Source organism: Rhinatrema bivittatum, chromosome 9 (genome assembly GCF_901001135.1).
Source record: "Rhinatrema bivittatum chromosome 9, aRhiBiv1.1, whole genome shotgun sequence".
Taxonomy (NCBI): Eukaryota; Metazoa; Chordata; class Amphibia; order Gymnophiona; family Rhinatrematidae; genus Rhinatrema; species Rhinatrema bivittatum.
The window spans coordinates 228,783,046-228,802,034 of NC_042623.1; the positions used below are offsets into that span (position 1 = coordinate 228,783,046).

At 48.5% G+C, this 18,989-nt stretch overlaps 1 long non-coding RNA gene across 1 annotated transcript in view; it reads left to right on the forward strand.

Moving 5' to 3' along the window:
• LOC115099528 overlaps nt 1-18,172 on the forward strand; it is a 31,388-nt gene extending 13,216 nt beyond the window's left edge. Inside the window, exons 3-4 of the long non-coding RNA XR_003858820.1 lie at nt 11,568-11,658; nt 18,070-18,172. This is a non-coding gene — a long non-coding RNA (uncharacterized LOC115099528). The remainder of the gene's footprint in view (nt 1-11,567; nt 11,659-18,069) is intronic.
• Nucleotides 18,173-18,989: the final 817 nt, after the last annotated feature.

Here is an 18,989-nt window from a genome sequence, read left to right on the forward strand (position 1 = left end):
CCTCTGGCGCAAATAGCCGGGCACGTCCCTAAATGACGTCAGACGCCGAGGGGGATTTAAACCCGGCGTCTGATATCCTTCTTTGCCTTGCAACGCAGTCACTCTTGGAGTTTCTAGTTGCAGTTCCTGCCTGCCTGCCTGCCTACCTGCTTCTCCTGAGTTCCAGTTCCTGCCTGCCTGCCTGCCTGCCAGCCTGCTTGTCCTGTGTTCCAGTTCCTGCCTGCCTGCCTGTCCTGTGTACCAGTTCCTGCCTGCCTGCCTTCCTGCCAGCCTACCCCAGTGTTCCAGACCCCTGCTCGACGGATTCCGCCAGTCTTGACCTCGGTCCGCTCCTCCACTTCTGACTCCTGCTGCCTGTCCTGACTCCGGTTTGTCTCATCGCTTCCAATTCTGCTGCCTGCCTTGACCCCGGTCCATCTCTCGCCGCTGTCTCTTGTGGTCCGTCCTGATCTTGGTCCGCTCCTGGTCTTCGTCCTCACCTGCCTATCTCCTAAGTCCCAGCGGTCCGGGTCCCTACAGGCTCCTCCTGGGGGGACCGCGGGCTTCCAGGGCGAAGCCACCTAAGCCCTAGTGACCCGGGCTCCAACAGCTCCTCTGGGGGGGTCACGGGTTTCCAGGTGAAGACTCGGCTCCAGCAGCATGTGTCTGCCTCCCGACCGTCCTCCTTCGTCTGTCAGCCCAAGGATCCACTTCCGGACCACAACAGTTTGCAAGGCCATGGATCCGGCAGACCTCACTGGTCTTCAGGCCATTCCAGGACTCGCTCAATGTCTGGTGCACCAACAGCAGGTCTTGGACTCCTTGGCAGCTACTGTGGAGCGTTTGGCTACCCGCATGGACGCGGAGCCTCCTGCACCTGCGCCCGCACCGACACCGCCGCCAGTGGTAACGTTCCATGCCCCTTCCCAGCTTCCGGCACCATCACGCTTTGCTGGGGATCCCAAGGCCTGTCGCGGCTTCCTGAACCAGTGCTTCGTGCGGTTCACCTTATTGCCCAACTAGTTCCCTTGGGAGGCCGTCAAGGTGGCTTACATCTTCTCACTGTTGGACGGAAGGGCCCTGAACTGGGCATCTCCCATGTGGGAGAAGAACGATGCCACCCTTAATAACCTGAATAGCTTCGTAGAGAACTTCAAGTCAGCCTTCGACGAGCCTGAGTGCCAGACCTCGGCAACTTCGGAGTTGCTCCAACTCCGACAGGGAACTCGGACCCTGGCGGATTACGCACTGGAGTTCCGCACACTTGCGCTGGAGGTTGGATGGCGCGAAGATGCTCTCCGAGGAATTTTTTTGGAAGGCCTAGCAGCCAGGATAAAAGACGAGTTGGCCGCCCGGGACCTCCCGGAAGACCTCAACGCACTCATTGAGCTCACAGGACGCATTGATCGCCGTCTTCAGCAGAGAGCGAAGGAGGGACGCCCTCCACGGCGAATGGCTCCTCTGGCTCCGGCCTTCTCGAGACCGCTTACCCCGAGTCCCCGGAGTACCAGCGCTCCTCCTGAACCTTCCACAGAAGAGCCCATGCAACTGGGAAGGACCCTCCTTGTCTCCAGAGGAGAGACGACGACGCCGCAACCTAGGGCTATGCCTTTATTGCGGTGGAAAGGGACATTTCCTTTCGCAGTGCAAGGAACGGGCAGAAAACTCCCGCGCCTAGGAGTAAGGGAGGAGCGTCTCCTAGGCTGCCTTAACGCTGCTCCTCAATGTACAGTACCTATAACCTTAAAGTTCCCGGGGGGTTCCTTCGACACGAGGGCCCTCATTGATTCTGGGGCCGGAGGGAACTTTATTACCCGCGAGCTCGTGCAACAACTCCAGTTATCCACTCAACCTCTGGAACCGCCCCTACGGGTTACTTCTATCTAGGGTACTCCCTTGCCCGGAAGCATTTCTACTATTACGGCCCCGATCACACTCCAGACTGGGTTACTGCATTCAGAGAAGATTTCGCTCCTGATCCTGGAGAAGTCTGTACACCCGGTGGTCCTCGGGCTACCTTGGCTTCAGCAACTCTCTCCCATGATTCGATGGGACGATTTGCAGATTACCCAATGGAGCCCCCACTGTTTTCAATCCTGCATCAAATCGGGTGTGGTCCAACAGACTCCATTGGCTCACACCGGATCCCTGCTCCCGACACAGTATGCGGACTTTGCCGACGTTTTTTCTAAAGAAAAGGCAGAACTTTTGCCTCAACACCGCCCCTTTGACTGCGCGATCGACCTGCTTCCCGGCGCGATTCCATCTCGGGGAAGAGTGTATCCCCTCTCTCAGCCTGAGACTCGGGCAATGTCGGACTACATCGCTGAGAACCTCGCCAAAGGGTTCATCCGCCCATCTAAGTCACCTGCAAGGGCGGGCTTTTTCTTTGTAGCCAAAAAGGATGGGACTTTGAGGCCCTGCATCGATTACCGGGGTCTGAACGCCATTACCAAGAAGAATCGCTACCCATTACCTCTAATTCCTGAACTACTGGATAAACTCCAGGGAGCACGGGTATTTACCAAGTTAGACTTAAGAGGTGCCTACAACCTGGTCCGGATCCATCCCGGGGATGAATGGAAGACCGCTTTCAACACCCGGGACGGACACTACGAGTATTTGGTCATGCCGTTCGGCTTGTCTAATGAACGAAATACTCCGGGAACTACTATACTCCTGCATAATTGTATATCTGGATGACGTCCTCATTTTCTCCAGAGACCTGAACTCCCATCGGCATCATGTTCGGCAAGTACTTCAGATTCTTTGCGATCACCACCTCTATGCAAAACTCGAGAAGTGCTTATTTGAACAGGACTCATTGCCCTTTCTGGGGTATGTTATCTCTGCCACGGGGTTTTGTATGGACCCAGACAAGGTATCCGCAATCAAAAAGTGGCCCCAACCCATGGGCCTAAAAGCACTGCAGCGCTTCTTAGGGTTCGCGAATTTCTACAGGCACTTCATACCACAGTATTCGCAACTGGTGGCGCCCCTGACTGCCCTAACTAAGAAGGGCGCGGACGCTCGACGCTGGCCCCCTGAAGCCTGTAAGGCGTTCAACGACTTGAAAGAGGCCTTCCTACTGGACACCTGTTTGCGGCATCCCGATCCATTGCGCCCCTTCGTTGTCAAAGTGGACGCCTCCAGTGTGGCCGTCGGAGCAGTTCTTTCCCAATGCTCCAGTACTGGACATCTTCTACCATGCTCTTATTTTTCAAAGAAATTCACCCCTGCCGAAAGCAACTATGGAATAGGCGACAAAGAATTGTTAGCCATCAAGTTAGCTTTCGAAGAGTGGAGGCAGTTGCTGGAGGGGGCTCAGCACCTGGTCACTGTTTATACCGACCATAAGAATATGGAATTTCTCACTCAGGCCCAGCGTCTCAACCCCAGGCAGGCTCGCTGGTCCTTATTCTTCAGTCGATTCAACTTCGTTCTCAAGTATCGGCCAGCCTCGAAGAACGTGCGGGCAGACGCCTTGTCCCGCAACACTATCCTTGAGGAAAAAGAGGATCCTCCCCAGTATATCATCGATCCAGCCAAGATCTACCTAGCCAACACCAACGTCTCCGCCCAGGGAAGAGTGGTGGTTCCTTGAAGGGACCACAGGAGAGTACTCGAGTGGGCCCATGACTCCCTCACAGGAGGCCATGCCGGCAGAGACAGGACGCTAGACCTTCTGAATCGTTATTACTGGTGGCCCAAGGTACGACAAGATGTGCGAATGTACGTTGATTCCTGCCCGGTGTGTGCCAGACAAAAGCCAGTCAGCAGTCGACCCTGGGGCCTCTTACAGCCCTTACCGATTCCCACCGAGCCGTGGACCCACATCGCCACAGACTTCGTGGTTGATCTACCCCCCTCCGAGGGAAACACCATAATCTGGGTCACCGGAGACTGTTTCTCTAAGATGGTCCATCTGGTTCCCTTGCCCAAACTCCCCTCGGCACCGGAGCTGGCTCTCCTCTTCACGCAACACATCTTTCGGGCCCACGGCCTCCCTCAGAGTATTGTGTCCGATCGGGGTCCACAATTCACGGCTCGGTATTGGTGGGCCCTCTGCAGGAAGTTCGGGGTACAATTAAATTTGTCCACAGCGTTTCATCCTCAAAGCAACGGACAGACCGAGCGAATGAATCGCTCCCTCAAGACTTTCCTCCGCAGCTTCATTTCCGAAAAGAGGGACAACTGGGTCTCCCTTCTTCCGTGGGCCGAATTTGCGTACAATAATCACACCCATTCGGTTACCGGACTATCACCCTTCCAGTCAGTCTTCGGTCGTAACCTCAGACCGCCAGTACCACTTCCTGTTGCTGTTCCCTCACCTGCAGCGCAAACATCGGCTCTTCAACTTCACCATCTGTGGAGGGTTATCCAGCAACGACTCTCGCACGCTGCTAACAAAGCACGAAGGGTCACAAATCGCCACCGGTGCCCGGCACCCGTCTTCCTGCCCGGCACCAAAGTCTGGTTAAGCACTAAGAACCTCAACCTGCCCGCACCCTCGCGGAAATTAGCATCCAGATACTGTGGTCCTTTCCAGGTGGCAGAACGGATTGGCTTGGTGTCCTATAGACTCCGTCTTCCCTCCTCCTTCTGCATTCACAATGTATTTCACGTGTCCCTGTTGAAACCTGTGGTAGTTTCCCGCTTCCATCGACCAAGTTCTGATGCAGTACCGGCTTCCTCAAATGAAGAACCCACTTATCAGGTACGGGAAGTACTGGATATGCGCTTCCACAACCGTCGTTGGGAATACCTCCTGGCTTGGGAGGGGTGCGGATCCGAGGAGGACACTTGGGAACCTGCTCGAAATATACTGGACAAGTCCTTGCTGACCGAGTTTCATCACGATAACCCCGGAAAACCCGGACCCCTGAGGAGGGGGCGTAAGAGGGGGGGGTACTGTTACGGTACCGGTCGCACTCCTCGTGACCGGTCCCTTACCTCCTCCTGGCTCCAGTTCGGGGGGACAGCAAGTCCCGCGAGTCCGCCGCTGCGGCCTAGCCTGCGGCGCTCCCACGAGGGAGACGCCGTCGGGAGTTACAGGCCACGCCTCTAGGGCGCGCACGCAGAGGGAGCCCTTTTGAAGGGCCTCTGGCGCGAAGAGCCGGACACGCCCCTAAATGACGTCAGACGCCGAGGGGGATTTAAACCCGGTGTCTGATATCCTTCTTTGCCTTGCAATGCGGTCGCTCTTGGAGTTTCTAGTTGCAGTTCCTGCCTGCCTGCCTACCTGCTTGTCCTGAGTTCTAGTTCCTGCCTGCCTGCCTGCCAGCCTGCTTGTCCTGTGTTCCAGTTCCTGCCTGCCTGTCCTGTGTACCAGTTCCTGCCTGCCTGCCTTCCTGCCAGCCTACCCCAGTGTTCCAGACCCCTGCTCGACGGATTCCACCAGTCTTGACTTCGGTCCGCTCCTCCGCTTATGACTCCTGCTGCCTGTCCTGACTCCGGTTTGTTTCATCGCTTCTGATTCCTGCTGCCTGTCCTGACTCCGGTTTGTCTCATCACTTCCGAATTCTGCTGCCTGCCTTGACCCCGGTCCGTCTCTCGCCGCTGTCTCTTGTGGTCCGTCCTGATCTTGGTCCGCTCCTGGTCTTCGTCCTCGCCTGCCTATCTCCTAAGTCCCAGCGGTCCGGGTCCCTACAGGCTCCTCCTGGGGGGACCGCGGGCTTCCAGGGCGAAGCCACCTAAGCCCTAGCGACCCGGGCTCCAACAGCTCCTCTGGGGGGGTCACGGGTTTCCAGGTGAAGACTCGGCTCCAGCAGCGTGTGACTGCCTCCCGACTGTCCTCCTTCGTTGGTCGGCCCAAGGATCCACTTCTGGACCACAACAAAAACTGCATGGGTGTATAGGCAATAATCAAAATGCAGATTCAATATCCGCTTTGGCTAACAATGCTCCTTTTCCAGCTTGCCGCACTAACCGCACAGCGTCATGGAAAGAAGCATAACACACTGAACAACACTCCCTTGGAATAAAATCATTTACTGACCCACCCTTCGGGTGAGACAGATTCAAAATCATCCGAAACTTACCCGGCACCTTTTTAGGAATAACAGCTACCTGCGACAGGTGCATGCAAACAAATGGTGGCTCATCAAAAGGCCCTATCACCCTTCCCAGCCTAATCTCTGCTTGAATTTTATTTCTGGCAATCTTAGCATATTTGTGAGCAGACCTGGCATTCTTCACCCCGTTCCCTTCCCCCGGTTCCACATACGGAATAACAACTTTCCTTAAACCCATTAAACAAAAAATTGGCAACTATAATATCAGGATAAAATTGCAACCACTCTCCATGCCTTGCAAGGACACGGGCAAGTCCGTCTTACAATTCAACGCATTATGCTTTACCTCCTCTGCTAGGGGCTCCTCCCTAACCCTGGGTACATTTAATGGCTGCATGTGCTCCTCCGCATGTAGAACATGCATGACGGAACTTGCAGTCCGGGAACAGGCATGCGGCTTTGTAAAACTGCCAGCAAATGTCACCTCCACCTGTTCCCGACTTGCTTCCGAAGCTGTCTTTAGTACCACTTCCTGTGCCACGAAAGGAACTCACTGCAGTGCTACCCCTGCCTGACCCAAATACACTCCCTTGTCCACTACTCCTCTGCACTGCTCCCTTGAAAGTACAAATTCCTATATGTCATTTGAGTTAGCCACAGGTGAACATCCTGTGACGCCCAAGACATACCCCTATTTCCTGCCATCTTTTCCCAGAATATTTCATCATAGTTGAGCCATGCCCAACCTTCATAATCCCGGAATGCTCCTAAAATACTGTCAGTGTACGACAGGAAAGCTCCGTGTTGAGATGGATCATAATGACACACAACATTAGCTAAACGTAAGAATAAGAAGTCAGGATCCCCTGACTTCTTATTCTTACCCTTCTTAATTCCCCATCTCCCAGCTAATAAGCGGAAAATGTTTACATATTTCCGCTTACGAATGCGTCTCCGTAATCTCCTGGGCACCTCTTCCCATAACTCTGATAAAGTTGCACCAGCAACTTTGGCACTTCGCCCAATACCTCTCTGTACATTGGTCCAGAATCAGAAGAGGTATCTAATATATCTGAAGAACTGGTCGAGGAACTGGAAGACGATACCTCCCGTTTCCTTTTGCCCTTTCCCTTAGTCTTATGCTTATATTGCTTTTCTTTCTCACCTGTTCCCACTTGAGCATCCCATTTTCTGCAATCCGCAGCTTTCCAAGCTCCCGCCAAGGCACCACTTCCTTCTCTTCCAGGCTCCGGTCACTGAAACTCTCTCTCCCTCCATGACTCCTGCCTCGAAGTCCCATGTACCAAGTCCTCATCAGGCTCTGTAAAAAAAGACGTCTTCCCTAGCCTTCTACTACCCGATGCCTCATCTGTTGTTCTGCAATTACTTTTCTTCTTATGAGCTAACCATCTAACTTCCTCACAAGTCGCTGCACTTCTGCTGCCTACTCCCAGCCCTATGGGACCCGCACTGGGAACGAATTCATGGCTACCAGACTCCTGTCTGTACTACGCAGGCCTACCTCCAAAACCACCCTGTTCTCCCCTATGATATCCATCTGACTCCTGATAATTAAACAGCACAGGTTCCTCTACCTGTACGTGCTTACTTTTAAACATTGTCTTTCTTCTTCTATTTACTGAAAGCGGCTTTGCCTCATACTGGACAAGCAGGCATACTCATACTAGAGGGGTTAAATGCTTTCTCACTTGGCAACTCTGCAATCATCTGTCGCATAGAACAGCTAGCCCTACTAGCACTGACATTTCCCCTTTTCTGTCTCTTAGCATTACTTTTTATAGGAACTGGAATCAACTTCTTAGGCACTGCAATTGCAGAAACCGTCCCACCCACCTGGCCATGTGATGTCGGCTTTAAGCTTACTTGAGCCACTCACAGCATGTACTTCCTTACTCCTCACTCCCAAACTACGCCTACTAGCCCTCCCTAAACCCCTCCCCTGTTCGCAGGGCACCCGGCTGACAGGGTCCAAGCTCGATTCCACTGAGACAGGGGCGTGCGCACGCGAAAGGGGGAGGCCACCATGCGACAAGCCAGCGCTGAATTCAGAGGCCGAGCATTGAGAGAAATCTGAGCCTCGACCTCAGATGAAATCGCGCAGCTGGTATGCACTGGAAGAGGGGCAGGCAGTTCAGCATCAGCGGACTCAGGGCCACTCTCGCCCGAGTCCGTCGCCATAAAAGAGGGCGAAGCTGATCGCAAGGGGCAGTCGACGCAACGGAAAGCAGAGGGAGGGGAGGCAGCGACACCGCACGAAGGGGAGGGGGGTCCTGGGGGAACCAACCCTACTCGCTGCACGAGCTGGAGAGGGAAGGCCTCGGCGGCAGGCGAAGGCAAAACTCTCACAGGAGGAGGAGGGGCGGGCAAACTCACCGCAGCCTTGGGTGGCGGAGGGTGGTGACTGCCAGCTCTCCTAACATAATGGAAGAGGAAATCTCCTGGTGGTTGAATTGAATTTAAACAGGTAAATTCTCTATCTATGCAGGATTTATATAAACGAATTGATTAATAATAATATTTCTTTTAAACTGAAACAAAATTTTCTAACGACAAAGTTTCTTACCTGCTGCCTCAGCCGTCCCCGCACCAACTGAGGCACGAAAATGGCTGCCCTCTCCTGCATCTTAACCCCCAGCCAATCCCTGCTCCTCTATTTAAAATTCCCATTCTCCATTGGCCTCTTGCTTACACCCCTCACCCCTCCCCTTGCCTAACTAGCCTTCCTTTTTTTCCCATAATCCAGCTCGCAGGCCACCCGTTATTATCAGCTACGCTAGACAAGCTTATGTAGCCTTAACCAAAAAGCTTTTTGTAGAGGCAGGGAGGCACATGTTCAAAGAAATAAGGAAATTAAATTAGCTATTTCCCCTCACAGTAATCAGCTCTTGATGCCGTCACTCATACTCCTAGAATTCTGCCTCCGCTGATAATGGCCCGGTCTCCTCTCAGTCTCTTACGATGACCTGCCAGTGCTACGGCAGACAAGATAAAGAGGATTTGGATTTATTATTACTTGCCTATCCAAATTCAAGCTCAAGGAGCGTTACAAATTCAGGTCACAGTTGGTAGGTTTCTTCCCCCGATGGCTTACCATTAGGGATGTGAATCGTGTGCTCGATCGTTTTAACGATCGAAATCGTCTGGCAGGAGAAGAAAATCATGTTTGGCACAATTTTTTAGTAAAAAAATTGGTTTTTCCGATTAGTACGCACTAACGGGAGTTAGTGCGCGCTAACAGGAATTTAGCGCGCACTAAACTAACAGAAAATGATACAATTTGACACTTTTCAGGGCAGTTAAGGTCACTTTAGGAATGAATACGTATTCCTATTGGCTGCCCTCTTATTTATTCATGTTACCAAGGTTCCCACTGACAATATATGGGGGATGGGAAATGGAAACGGTTGGTAGATTGACAAAAAAAGTAATGTGATCAGTCAATGTGACTAGAACTTGTGCCCTATCCCTGATACCGGGAGTGTTGTGATCTTCCTGCACGCAGTACCCTATCCCGGTTACCGGGGGTGTTGTGATCTTCCTGCACGCAGTTCCCTATCCCTGATACTGGGGGTGTTGTGATCTTCCTGCACGCAGTGCCCTATCCCTGATACCGGGAGTGTTGTGATGTTTCTGCACGCAGTGCCGTATCCCTTTTATTTGTACTTTTATTTGTACTCTATTTTTAAGTTTTATTTAGTTAATTAATTATTTAATTTTAATTATTTTCTGATTTGTTTATATTACGTTGATATTGTAAACCGCTTTGGTCAGTTAGTTTTACTGGTAAAACGGTATATAAACTTGCTTAAATAAATAAATAAATAAATAAGTTACCCCGATGCTTGTTTACCCAGATTGCAAAGATCGATGCCTTGCTGGATGATATCTGAATGTAAATTCTGTTTTAACCACCGTAATAAGCAGCTACCCCCACGATTGTTTACCCAGATTGTGAAGTTCAGTCCTTGTTGGTTGTTGCCTGAATATAAATCCTGTTTTCCACTTTTTCCCTTGCCGTAGAAGCAGAAAGCAGCACTGTATATGTATTCAAAGTGATGAATCAGGCTTAATTGGTTAGGGTAGTAACCACCGTAATAAGCAAGCTACCCCCACCCTTATTTGTTTACCCAGATTATGAAGTTTAGTCCTTGTTGGTTGTTGTCTGAATGCTAATCCTATTTTCCACATTACCCCCTGTCTTGGAAGCAGAGAGCAACACTGTGTATGCATTCAAAATGATGTATCAGGCTTAATTGGTTTAGGGTAGTAACCGCTGTAATAAGCAAGCTACCCCCACGTTTATTTATTTACCCAGAGTGTGAAGTTCAGTCCTTTTTGGTTGTTATCTGAATGCAAATCCTCTTTTCCACATTTCCCTTTGCCATTGAAGCAGAGAGCAATGTTGGGGTTACATTAACCGTGCAAGGGATTTTTTTTTAGTAAGGTAGTAATCACCAGGTAGTAGTTAACATTCCAGCAAGCCACCTCCATGGCTCTACTCTTCATTCCCATCCTCTAGCTTTTATGGATCCACAGTGTTTATCCCACGCCACTTTGAAATCTTTCACAGTTTTAGTCTTCACCACTTCCTCCGGAAGGGCATTCCAGGCATCCACCACCCTCTCCATGAAGAAATACTTCCAAACACAGGTTCCGAGGCTCCGTTACATTTAAAGGGCCATGCAAAAATAAAAGTTGCCTAGTAAAAAAGATAGTTGAGTGGGTGTCAAAGCTGACCCCTGGCACAACCTGGAACTGGCCCAAAAAAAACAAGAAGGAAGTTGGTTTAGCAAAGCCGTGAGGAATATAAACACAGAGAAGCCGAGGTCCTCAAAAATATTTATTGGTAAACAATATTTCAGTAATGTCCGACTCAAGGTCTGAGTTTCACCCAGTAGAGGGCTGCTTCAGGGGCTAAAATAAAACAATCATTACAAAATTAACGTTAATTACAATAAAATGTATAAGCAACACACAGAAATATAAGCTTAAAATAGACATAGGCTAGTCAACATACAAAAGTAAACACACATGTAAGTTAACTTTTAAGAGGAGATTAACATACAAGAGAATGAACAGTGAGAGGACAGAAAACCATATTTAAAAAGAAGACCATGGTACTTTTTACCTTTAAATAACAAATTTTGTCATTTGACAAAAAGTATTATAGTTGTCTCATACCTATCAGGAGAAAAATGTTGTGCACCGCGACCCAATAATGCAACTACTTCTCCTGTAGTTGCATTATTGGGTCGCGGTGCACATGTCTCCTCCAGCCCCTAACCGCATTTAATTCAGTCACTGTTTTATGGGCGATTTTTTGTTGTAATAATAGCATCACTCTACCCGTATTATAAATTATGAGGATATGTAGTTCGTGCCACACTAACAATTTTTTAGTGACATGCATGTTTGCATATTTTAATATATTTTATCATTTTTAATTTTTAATTTTATTTCTCATTTCATATATTTGTTTTAATGCTTTTTTACATAGTTATTTTATCCTTACATTTTTATTTTCTGGGACATATTTTTTCTAATTTTTCGTAGATTCCATGTCATTAAACCAAAACACTGCGAGATCTGGAGCTAGCCACTTTTGAATGCACCTGAAATATGCACACTGTTGTGAGCTTAAGAGGTATTTTAAATACTTGAAATTTACTTTTATGTTCTTTCCGTTTTATACTTAATTTTAAGGAAACCTTTTAATAATTTTTCTACTCTTTTTCAGTTTTTAATATTGTTTTTTAAATTCCTTCTTTATTCTATCATGTCTTATTTTTCTTTTTGATTTTTTAAGCTTCTTCATAAATATATTGGAATGAGCACATGATATTTACAGACCTGCCAACAATATTTTGGGAATTTCTTGTTGGTGACATTTCTTGTTGGTGACATTTTAAATGAAGTAAACTATATGACACTGCTTATAGACATCCTCTCTCTCTCTATAAATATATATATATTTAATGTTAAGAAAATTAAATCTAAACATTTTTCTTCTGATAGGTATGAGACAGCTATAATGCTTCTTGTCAAATCACAAAATTTGTTATTAACAGTAACAGGTAAAAACTGCCATGGTCTTCCTTTTAAATATGATTTTCTGTCACTGTTCATTCTCTTATATTTATTTATTTAATAATTTTTATATACCGATGTTTCATAAGTACATATCAAATCGCTTTATATTAGTTAACAAATATTCATTTAAAAATATTTGCATTTCCAAAAGGAAAAGTAAGTAAATACATAGTTTCATAATATAAATAAAAATAAAATAGTAAATTAAATAATCATAAATTTAGACAGGGGTAGATTTAAAAAATTTGCGCGATCGCGTACTTTTGTTCGCGCACCAGGCGCGAACAAAAGTATGCTGGATTTTATAAGATACGTGCGTAGCCTATAAAATCCAGGGTCGGCGCGCGCAAGGGGGTGCACATTTGTGCAACCTGCGTGCGCCGAGCCCAGCACGCGCTGCCTGTTCCCTCTGAGGCCGCTCCGATTTCGGAGCGGCCTCGGAGGGAACTTTCCTTCGCCCTCCCCCCACCTTCCCTTCCCCTACCTAACCCCCCCCCCCCCCGGCCCTATCTAAACACCCCCCCCCTACCTTTGTTGGCAAAGTTACGCCTGCTGAAAGCATGTGGTAAAGTGTTCCACAGTAGGGGCCCAGCAATGGAAATAGCCCTTTCTCTCACATTATTTAGATGAACAATCTTGGGGAAAGGAATTGGTAACATCCCTGTACCTGAGGATCTAGCAATTCTTGAAGGGATATGGAAATGTAATGATGAGGTTAACCATTCTATCTTTTCATTGTAGAGTGTTTTATGAATTAGGGATAGGATTTTATGCTGAGCTCTGTATTTTACAGGCAACCAGTGAAGGTCCTTCAGTATTGGAGTAACATGATCAGATCTTCTAGTTCCGGTCAAAAGTCTAGCTTCTGAGTTCTGTAATAGTTGTAATGGTCTTGTAACATTTGCTAGTAGGCCTAAAAACATTGAATTTCAAGTTCTTTTGCCTGGCTTAATTTAGGTGAGATATAAGAATTTCAGTTTTTTTTGTTTGGGCCGCTCAAGACGTGATGTCACATGTCGTGATGCCAAACGTCGTGACGTCATGCCTTGAGCGGCCCAATTGCATGCACAGGGGCCACTTTCGCCCGTGCAGGCATCCATCTAACGAATGTCGGTATACAAAAATTTCAAATAAATAAATCTTCGCCTCCGGGAGGCAGGGGAACCGCGATCCGTCTCCACCGATGTCCGTCTCCGGAGGAGGGCTGCGAAAAAAGTAAGTTGTTGCTTTACACTGCCAGTCCTCTCTCCCCTCCTCCCGAAGCAAGGCTGCTTTACGCGCCTTGCTTCGGAAGGAGGGGAGAGAGGACTGGCAATCCCGAGCATAGGAGAACCGTCCACTTCGTTTCTACTTTTTTTTTTTGGCTTTTTCGATTTTTTCCGCTTTCGTTGCTTCGGGAGGAGGGGGGAGAGGACTGGGGCTGCCCCAGAGACCAGCACCCATTGACGCGGCCAGGGCAGGTGAGCGGGGGCTGGGGGTAAGTTTGCCGCCTAGGCGGTAAGTTAGCAGGTAAAACGCGCGACAAAATGGCAGGGTAAAAAAGCGATAGTCGGGGCGCGCGTTACTGTATGGGAGGGAATAGCTAATTCGATCGTTTACATCTAATATACATGCCACGGGCGGAAGGGGTTACCCGGTGATTTAAAGAGGCGGTAAGAATCGGTTAAAGGGGATTGTGTATCGCAGGAAGGGCTAATGCGGCCAGAAAGTGAGTAGAAAGCGGGTTAGGAGCGGGGTAACTGCGGCCGCACTTTACTGTATTGACCTGTTAGTAATTTGCTTTTAGGAATTAAAGGGATCGAGATTAAATGTCTTCGTGGCTTTGGATGCTTTTTTATACATGTTGTTTGCCTTTGTCTAGTGAGGGAGATGATAGAAGGAATGTATTTTAGTTCCATGTTGGCATTTAGTATAGTTTAATATATATTAATGTGGAAAAAAGGGGAAAGCTAAGGAGCAAAACCAAGGGGCATGCCCCTTGGTCGCGCTCCTTAGGCGCACAACACTGGCACACAGCACCTCCGGTCTACCGCAGTGCTTTACAACCCTCACTGGGTCCGTCGATGCTCCTACAGCAGCGTCGACATCCGTGAGGTGGGTGGAGCACTCGGGACTTCCGGGAATGGGCCTAGGGAGAGAAGCAGGAAAAACAAATAGAACAGTAAAACTTCTTCTATCTTATTCGGGAGGCGCAGGTAAGTTGGTTTAATGTTACCCGGAGCTGGAGTTCTTCTCAACTGAGGTCCGGTCTACTGCAGTGCTTTTCAACCCTCACTGGGCTGTATGTTAATCTCCTCTTAAAAGTTAATTTACATGTGTGTTTACTTTTGTATGTTGACTAGCCTATGTCTATTTTAAACTTATGTTTCTGTGTGTTGCTTATAAATTTTATTGTAATTAATGTTAATTTTGTAATTATTGTTTTATTTTAGCCCCTGAAGCAGCCCTCTATTGGGCAAAACTCAGGCCTTGAGTCGGGCATTCACTGAAATATTGTTTACCAATAAATATTTTTAAGGACCTCGGCTTCTCTGTGTTTATATCCCTCACAACCTGGGACTGCCACTCGAGGAGGTCCCCACACCTCAGTGTCAAAAAAAAAAGATTTAAGTTAACGTATGGCAATGGACCCTTCCGCCCTGAACTCTGTAATCAATAAAGAGTGGCCTCCCCAACCCTGTCTTCAATAAAGAGTTCCCCCCTTTCCAAAGACATGAAGGGTGAGACTGCCCCCCCCACCACCACCCCAATAGTACATCTAAATCTTTGGGGGTATAGTGCCCCCCATCCTCCAATCTTTTTAAAAAAACTGTTGGAGTACTAGGGAGCGCTCCCAATTTCGGGGGCTTAGTGTGCCCTTGGACCACGGCGCGACTGCAGAGGAGCTCCGAGAAAGCGCTGAGGCAGGCAAGTCGTGTCCAAGTACAGGCGAATAGGCTGAAGACTGGGAACTCTGACCTTTGCTGAACCTGAATGCATCGGGAGAGACCCAACAAAGCAATGCTGGTCTCTGGGGTAGCCCTCCAGCCACTTGATAGCCTTTTTGGACCTGCCACTAGGAAACAGCAGATGCGACAGGATGGACAGAAGTCTAGGACAGGCGATGGTACTGGAACAAGACGGAGACACTAGAAGACATGGTCGAACGAAGGTACTTAGAGAATAGCCACTGCCATTAGTAATGGTTACATGGAATGGACTTAGTTTTTGGGTACTTGCCAGGTTCTTATGGCCTGGATTGGCCACTGTTGGAAACAGGATGCTGGGCTTGATGGACCCTTGGTCTGACCCAGTATGGCATTTTCTTATGTTCTTATGTTCTTACTTGGAGACATGGTCGGGACAAGAACACTAGGTGAGTGGATAAGGCTAAGGCAAGGCTGAGGCTTCGAGTGGCTCTCAAGGCCAGGTTCAGCGCGACCGGCACCCTGGCAGGTCCACTGACAGCAGGGTCCACTGGATGGGCTAAGGCAGGCCCCCAGAACTAGGTGGACGAGGACGCTTGGTGAGTAGAAAGATGACAGCAAGATTAAAACTCAGGATGAAGTGGAATCCGGGCAACACTCATAGCAGGTTCTGGCCGGAGTGGAGGCTTCAGTGACCTGGTGCGACCGGCACTGGCAGATCCACTGGAATCAGGATCCGCTGGAGGGAGGCTAGGGTGAACCGGGAACAAAGGACATCGGAGGATAAGGCTTCCAAAAGAGGAGCCGGAAGGAGTGGACACCTGGAGGCGGAGCATCTGAACACGAAGACATAAAGATCATTTGAAGATGAGGACATCGGGGCATCTGAAAATGAAGACATCAGGGACATCTAAAGACGAGAACATCAAGGACATCTGAAGACGAAGACATGGGATCCGACAAGAGACCAGGAACTATGGACAAAGACAGGATGAAGGACCAGAAACTACAGAAGAAGACGACGAGGGAATTCCCATGAAGAACGGAGTGCCTTGAAGAAGCTGGAGACGATGAGAAGTCCAGAAGCGGACTGGCTCCTTGTTAAGGCGCTGAAGGACTGGCGAAGGGCCCTTTTATAGGGCTGAAGAGGAGACACCCTGAATGACATCATCAAGTGGTGCCACGGGGCTACTCCCACCACGGGCCCTTTAAGAAGGCAGAAGAGGCGCGGTCGCTTGCCTAGGAGGCAGGACAATGGACAGCAGCGTCCATGCCACAAAGAGAAGGGCTGGAGGCAGTACTAGGCCGCAAAGCAGGTCCCAGCGTTGGTGGCAGCGGGCTTCTGCTGCAGGAGAGGGGCAGAACAGCGGCTCCATGCCACATAGGAGGAACAGTGACAGCGGCCCTGCCTGCTGCAGGATGACGTCGGCGGCCTCCAGGCCGCGTGGAAGTATGGCAGTGGCCTCCAGGCTGCATAGGTGGAATGGCGGCGGCTCTAGCCCCCACGAGACGGCGTTGGGGCAGACTGGCAGCGTAGAGGTGAGAGGCTGCTTGCAGCTAGGCCCGCAAGCAGCATCATAAGAAAATATTGATTGATCATGGGAGGCCCCCTCGCCCCATCCCCCCCAAACCTTCAAAAACTAGTTGCGGAGCAAGGTCAGGTTGGTACCATTTTGAAAACTGGTGCTGACTGGGCCAGGGGCTAGGGGTCGTCCCAGGCCTCGTTGCGGGATCTGCAATTGGTCTTTGAAGGTTTGGGAGATTGGAAGGGGGATTCGAGGGGGGCCCTCCCTTGAACTATCATTGTTATTTTTAATACATTGGGGGAAGAGGCACTATACCCCCAATGATTTGGGAGTACTATTGGGGTGGCGGTGGGGGGCAGTCTCACCCTTCAGGTCTTTAGAAAGGGGAGTGGGGGTACTCTTTATTAAGGACAGAGTTGGAGGGGCATTCTTTATTGATTACAGGGTTTGGGGGGGGGGTTAATCGCCAAAATTGACCCAAAGATTTGGGTGTCAGGACCTCTTCAAGTGGCAGCCCTGGGTTGAACCGGGATCAGCTTTAACTCCCACTCAACTCTTTCTCCAGGGCTTTTTTCTGTGGTCGGCCCTTTAAGGCGATGGTGGTACCTTGAGGTTTGGGCCGTTAGCTGCATTGTTTTGTCCCTTGGTGTTTGGCAGTGAGACAAAATGCACTGTACAACTGTGATGTTTTTGCGGGGGAGGGGCCCACTATTGCAGTGAAATTCCCTCGTGATAGTGAGAGCCCTCCTGTGAAAAAACATCACAGTTTAGTGGGTCTAGGCCTAAATTAGGTGCGTAGCCAGGCAAATGCCAGGATTTTAAAATCTTGCTGGTCTGATTGCTCCCTGCAAAGAGCAGTCCTAAAGTTATCTGGATATACTTATTTGGCTAACTTTAAGATACCCGGGTATATTCAGCTGTGCATCCATGACAATATCCCAGCTGGTTAAATTTATCCAGCTAACTTTCCTGGCCAGCCAGTGGCTGAATATGGACCTTGTATGATTCCCCAGCACCCAAAACACAGTCGGGTATGAAAGTAGGAAACCGCACTGTGCTTCAGCCTAGAAAACATTAACTGGAAAAAGAAATTCACTCACAATAGCTCAGACCACAGAACATAAAACATAATTCCACAGCTCTCAACATAGCTGTCAACTTACCAAAAAACACAAGAAATCTGTAATATGTGTTGCAAAATTGCAGGTTCTCTTTTGTCCACCGGATAGGGCCCATAATCACTAAAATTTAGCTCTCTTTTGGTTTGGTTTCAGACCATAGAAGTAAGCAACATCCCCTAACTTGGCTATGTAACCTACAGTTTATGACTTGTCAACCTCTAAATATATCATCTCACTAATGTGTGTGAACCTCAACAGCCTAAAGAGTGAAAGGTATGATTTCTACATCCAAGTCACCCACATCATAGCCCACAAACCCTGCCACCAAGACTCTAGCCCTACCCAGGATCTAATTTAATGTCTGATTATTTCAATCTGTCTACTTTCTAACTTCAATTCACTTATTCTTCAGTTTTGACAGAAAATTGAGCTTTATTGGAAGCATCTCAAAAAAGATATAATTGCGATGGAGAAGGTACAGAGAAGGGCTACCAAAATGATAAGGGGAATGGAACAACTCCCCTCTGAGGAAAGACTAAAGAGGTTAGGACTTTTCAGCTTGGAGAAGAGACGACTGAGGGGGGATATGATAAAGGTGTTTAAAATCATGAGAGGTCTAGAACGGGTAGATGTGAATCGGTTATTTACTCTTTCGGATAGTAGAAAGACTAGGGGGCACTCCATGAAGTTAGCATGGGGCACATTTAAAACTAATCGAAGAAAGTTCTTTTTTAGTCAACGCACAATTAAACTCTGGAATTTGTTGCCAGAGAATGTGGTTCGTGCAGTTAGTATAGCTGTGTTTAAAAAAGGATTGGATAAGTTCTTGGAGGAGAAGTCCATTACCTGCTATTAAGTTCACTTAGAGAATAGCCACTGCCATTAGCAATGGTTACATGGAATAGACTTAGTTTTTGGGTACTTGCCAGGTTCTTATGGCCTGGATTGGCCACTGTTGGAAACAGGATGCTGGGCTTGATGGACCCTTGGTCTGACCCAGTATGGCATTTTCTTATGTTCTTAAAGCTCTTCACAAATGTACTATAAAAAAAAAAAAAAAAAAAAGGAAACATTTCTCTAGTAGTTGACATGACTCAACTTGCCTCTTGGTTAGAAGATGTGAGCGTGAACTCTACCAGGACAGCGAGTCAAGCCTACACCGGTATGTAAGTATATTGTAGGTTAACTGCTCCATGCATAAACAATACCTTTGGCTTCTTGAATCCAACTGGTAATTTGGAAAAGTTTCAAGTTTACACCAGTGTTAGAGAGTATTGGATGTTAAGCGGCCTTGAATGCTGTAAAATGAGAAGCAGCGCCATTGAATTCCTA